Raw genomic sequence first — 5,901 nt, 5'->3', positions numbered from 1 at the left:
CACAATATTTCATCAGTTGATGATTTGAGTTATTTCACTCGCCTAGACTTAGAACTACTGTAACCTAACTAACCTAAGGACATCACACACTTCCATGCCCGAGGCAGGATTCGAACCTGCGACCGTAGCAGCAGCGTGGATCCAGACCGAAGCGCCTAGAACCGCTAGGCCACAGTGGCCGGCTCTTGTACTCGTCATTCATTAACAATCTAGGAACCTCCATTAATTGATTCAACTCTGGGATCATTCCTAAGCTTGTCTTCGGTGTTTCTGCAAATGTACTATAAAACTGTCAGCAATTGTCTCTATATTTCCCGCTTTTCCATTTTGAGCGTGGTAATCCTTCCAGCACTTTTGTCCCTACCGCTGTCTACTATTAAAATTTTCTGGCTTAAATGCTTAGTTATTAGCTGTCTCAAAATATGACGAAAGTTTCCTAATCACTGTCCTATTTGTAGCAATACCTGATCGGGATTTTATGACACACATAACAACTATTACAATTTTATTACTGGATTCCGCCACACACATTTTTGACAGCTGCAGACACCTCCACTGATCACATATTGCGGCACTTTTAGGCTGCTACCTGGAGCAGTGACTTTAGTTAACGTCCTGCAGCAGGTTGTGACACTTACATATGTTGTTTTCTGATAATGCTGGCTGCTGTGTACTCTGTTGTGAAATGTGCTGGCTTGCTTTGTGGCCCAGCTTCTTCTTCTCTCTTCTTTCTTGTATCGATGATCTCGGTGTTCACGAATTTTTGGAAACTGTTCCTACACTCGTTACTGTTTTCTCATGATCGCTTCCAAATATTAAAGCAGTTCCAGTTCTTTCTCGCGCCGACAACTGTAAGTCGCTCCTCTTCTTTATCAAGCGAACTCGCGTATTTTTCGCCGTCATTTGGTGAAATGAAAATCATTTTTCTGTTATAACTATTGACTTAGCAGAAAGTCTAATGAAACAAAGTATCGAATTGAGATTAAGCTTTTCGTAACAATATGGATGTAAATGTTAACAAGAAACATAATATTAAGAAACTTTTTGCCTAACATGATGCAGAGGCAATTGGTAGATAAGTTATGGTAGACAAAAAGAAATAAATTGAGATTTTGTCGAAGTCTGATATATTAGAGACTGGGAAATAATAGATTAACACATAGGGAAAGTTGATAATATAAATAAATATAAAATAATGGTAATCAAACAATGGAAAATCCAGGATGGAATGTAACAATACGAGAGAACGAAAGCTGCCACTCACAATATAGCGGAGATGCTGAGTCGCGATAGGCACAATAAAAAGATTCACGCAATCATAGCTTTCGGCCATTAAGGCCTTTGTCAGCAGTAGATACACATACACACACACACACACTCACGGAAGCGCAACTTGCACACACGTCTGCAGTTTCGGAGAGCTGAAATAATGGTAAATAATCGTAAAATACGTTAATAATAGTGAAACTGATAACTGACTCTGTAGTGAACACTAACATCAGGTTATGAAAATTACAGATGCCCCCTTCCGCCCCCCCCCCCCACTCCACTCCCCACTTCCCACACACACACGAATCTTGGACCTTGCCAAGGTCCGGAGATTTGTGTTGCTGAACTAAACACGTAGCTGAATCATAGTTGTAACTACATTTTGGGGGGGGGGGGGCGGTATATGTGGAGACGCCAGGCTAACATATGGTTCCTGTAGAGTAGTAGCAAGCCTTTTCAGTTGCAGGAGCAACAGCCTGTATGAAAGCTTGGTCCTCCCTTATAACATAAGCTAACTTGTACTTGATATGTTGGTACCTCGAACAACTGAAAGCACGGGAAAATACAAGTTTATTTTTCCTGATGGCATGCAGCTCTACTGTATACAGATGCACCAAGCCAATCTTCTGATTAATTACCACAACAACAACAACAACGTGTAATGCTACCAATAGACTGATTAAACTAATCACAGAAAAGTATATTACCTTGGTTTATATGGAAAATAGATCTGATTGTTTCGAATTATCAAACCAGTCTGCTATGTTACTTGATTTTGAGTTAAATATAAATTTATCGACATAGAAACTGTATTTAAGCTTATTAAAAGTTGCTAAAACCTACAAATGAAATGTGTCTATTTGTTATACACCCAACGTCAGCTGTTAACGATGGTTTATGTTAGTCGCTTAGGATGTCAATGTCATGTCTCCAACAAAGTGGGTATCCATGCAGCAAGATCCATCTATGGACAGAAGCAATGATTCATCTCCTATCAACAGCTCAAATAGGCTCTATGTGATTCACCTGAAAATAGTCATCCACTGAATCTGAATAAGAACATGCATTAAACCTAGCATGTATCTCTATAAATAGTCACAGTTCCATATTGAAAGACATAGAGGTCCATGTGTGCCTTTAAAAGCATAGCACCCTACACACAGACAGTGTCAAGTCTTGAGATATCCACCCAGCGGGGTGGCGCAGTGGTTAGCACACTGGACTCGTATTCGGGAGGACGACGGTTCAAACCCGTCTCCGGCCATCTTGATTTAGGTTTTCCCTGATTTCCCTAAATCGTTTCAGGCAAATGTCGGGATGGTTCCTTTGAAAGGGCACGGCTGATTTCCTTCCCAATCCTTCTACATCTACATCTACATCCACATGACTACTCTGCAATTCACATTTAAGTGCTTGGCAGAGGGTTCATCGAACCACAATCATACTATCTCTCTACCATTCCACTCCCGAACAGCGCGCGGGAAAAACGAACACCTAAACCTTTCTGTTCGAGCTCTGATTTCTCTTATTTTATTTTGATGATCATTCCTACCTATGTAGGTTGGGCTCAACAAAATATTTTCGCATTCGGAAGAGAAAGTTGGTGACTGAATTTCGTAAATAGATCTCGCCGCGACGAAAAACGTCTTTGCTTTAATGACTTCCATCCCAACTCGCGTATCATATCTGCCACACTCTCTCCCCTATTACGTGATAATACAAAACGAGCTGCCCTTTTTTGCACCCTTTCGATGTCCTCCGTCAATCCCAACTGGTAAGGATCCCACACCGCGCAGCAATATTCTAACAGAGGCCGAAAGAGTGTAGTGTAAGCTGTCTCTTTAGTGGACTTGTTGCATCTTCTAAATGTCCTGCCAATGAAATGCAACCTTTGACTCGCCTTCCCCACAATATTATCTATGTGGTCTTTCCAACTGAAGTTGTTCGTAATTTTAACACCCAGGTACTTAGTTGAATTGACAGCCCTGAGAATTGTACTATTTATCGAGTAATCGAATTCCAACGGATTTCTTTTGGAACTCATGTGGATCACCTCACACTTTTCGATATTTAGCGTCAACTACCACCTGCCACACCATACAGCAATCTTTTCTAAATCGCTTTGCAACTGATACTGGTCTTCGGATGACCTTACTAGACGGTAAATTACAGCATCATCTGCGAACAACCTAAGGGAACTGCTCAGATTGTCTCCCAGGTCATTTATATAGATCAGGAATAGCAGAGGTCCCAGGACGCTTCCCTGGGGAACACCTGGTATCACTCCAGTTTTACTCGATGATTTGCCATCTATTACTACGAACTGCGACCTTCCTGACAGGAAATCACGAATCCAGTCGCAGAACTGAGACGATACCCCACAGGCCCGCAGCTTGATTAGAAGTCGCTTGTGAGGAACGGTGTCAAAAGCTTTCCGGAAGTCCAGAAATACGGAATCAACCTGAGATCCCTTGTCGATAGCGGCCATTATTTCGTGCGAATAAAGAGCTAGCTGCGTTGCACAAGAACTATGTTTTCTGAAACCATGGTGATTACGTATCAATAGATCGTTCCCTTCGAGGTGATTCATAATGTTTGAATACAGTATATGCTCCAAAACGCTACTGCAAACCGACGTCAATGATATAGGTCTGTAGTTTGATGGATTACTCCTACTACCCTTCTTAAATACTGGTGCGACCTGCGCAATTTTCCAATCTGTAGGTACAGATCTATCGGTGAGCGAGTGGTTGTATATGATTGCTTAGTAGGGAGCTATTGTATCAGCGTAATCTGAAAGGAACTTAATCTGTATACAATCTGGACCTGAAGACTTGCCCGTATCAAGCGATTTGAGTTGCTTCGCAACCCCTAAGGTATCTACTTCTAAGAAACTCATGCTAGCAGCTGTTCGTGTTTCAAATTCTGGAATATTCCATTCGTCTTCCCTGGTGAAGGAATTTCGGAAAACTGCGCTCAATAACTCCGCTTTAGCGGCACAGTCGTCGGTAACAGTACCATCGGCACTGCGCAACGAAGGTATTGACTGCGTCTTGCCGCTTGTGTACTTTACATACGACCAGAATTTCTTCGGATTTTCTACCAAATTTCGAGACCACGTTTTGTTGTGGCACCTATTAAAGGCATCTCGCATTGACGTCCGTGCCATATTTCGCGCGTCTGTAAATTTTAGCCAATCTTCGGGATTTCGCGTTCTTCTGAACTTCGCATGCTTTTTCCGTTGCCTCTGCAACAGCGTTCGGACCTGTTTTGTGTACCATGGGGGATCAGTTCCATCTCTCACCAATTTATGAGGTATGAATCTCTCAATTGCTGTTGCTACCATATCTTTGAATTTGAGCCACATCTTGTCTACATTTGCATAGTCAGTTCGGAAGGAATGGAGATTGTCTCTTAGGAAGGCTTCTAGTGGCACTTTATCCGCTTTTTTTAAATAAAATTATTTTGCGTTTGTTTCTGGTGGATTTGGAAGAAACGGTATTGAGCCTAGCTACAACGACCTTGTGATCACTAATCCCTGTATCAGTCATGATGCTCTCTATTAGCTCTGGATTGTTTGTGGCTAAGAGGTCAAGTGTGTTTTCGCAACCATTTACAATTCGCGTGGGTTCGTGGACTAACTGCTCGAAATAATTTTCTTAGAAAGCATTTAGGACAATCTCGGAAGATGTTTTCTGCCTACCACCGGTTTTGAACAAGTATTTTTGCCAACATATCGAGGGAAGGTTGAAGTCCCCACCAACTATAACCGTATGAGTGGGGTATTTATTTGTTACGAGACTCAAATTTTCTCTGAACTGTTCAGCAACTATATCATCGGAGTCTGGGGGTCGATAGAAGGAGCCAATTATTAACTTAGTTCGGCTGTTAAGTATAACCTCCACCCATAGCAATTCGTACGGAGTATCTACTTCGACTTCACTACAAGATAAACCACTACTGACAGACACAAACACTCCACCACCAATTCTGCCTAATCTATCTTTCCTGAACACCGTCTGAGACTTCGTAAAAATTTCTGCAGAACTTATTTCAGGCTTTAGTCAGCTCTCTGTACCTATAACGATTTCAGCTTCTGTGCTTTCCATTAGCGCTTGTAGCTCAGGGGCTTTCCCAGCACAACTACAACAATTTACAACTGCAATTCCGACTGTTTCTTAATCCCTAACTCGAGCTTGTGCTCCGTCTCTAACGACGTCGTTGTCGACGGGACATTAAACACTAATCTCCCCCTCCTACTCCTCTTCAGATATCTCTTTCATTTATTTTATTATATAATGGAAGGTTTGATTCTCTCCAAATCACTATAGATCTGCAGTGCCTCAGCAAAGTGAACGGTGAAGTGAGCGGCTATGAATAGAATTGCACTCCAGTATACATCTTAAAGCACTCATTGCACGAAATGACTCTACCGACCAGGAATAAAAGGTACACATACAGTTGGACGCATCGCGTACATACCACGTTTTCGATGGCTTCTGCACACACGGACATTGCGATATAGGTACCTAGTTGCAATGAAGTCGGTATTCCATGCTCTCGCATACATAACAGCAAATATATGTCTATCACGATTATTCAGGCTGTAGTTACAATGTTTTGTCAGGGTTT

At 41.9% G+C, this 5,901-nt stretch overlaps 1 non-coding gene across 1 annotated transcript; it reads left to right on the top strand.

The window, feature by feature from the left end:
• The first annotated feature begins 2,460 nt into the window (after positions 1-2,460).
• Positions 2,461-2,533, top strand: Trnat-cgu (transfer RNA threonine (anticodon CGU)). Its single transcript has one exon. It is a non-coding gene; the product is annotated as a tRNA-Thr (tRNA).
• The last annotated feature ends 3,368 nt before the right edge of the window (positions 2,534-5,901 follow it).

The sequence above is a fragment of the Schistocerca nitens genome, chromosome 3, assembly GCF_023898315.1.
Source record: "Schistocerca nitens isolate TAMUIC-IGC-003100 chromosome 3, iqSchNite1.1, whole genome shotgun sequence".
Lineage (NCBI taxonomy): Eukaryota > Metazoa > Arthropoda > Insecta > Orthoptera > Acrididae > Schistocerca > Schistocerca nitens.
The sequence above is the reverse complement of the archived record's forward strand: the minus strand, read 5'-3'. Positions and strand labels throughout refer to the sequence as shown.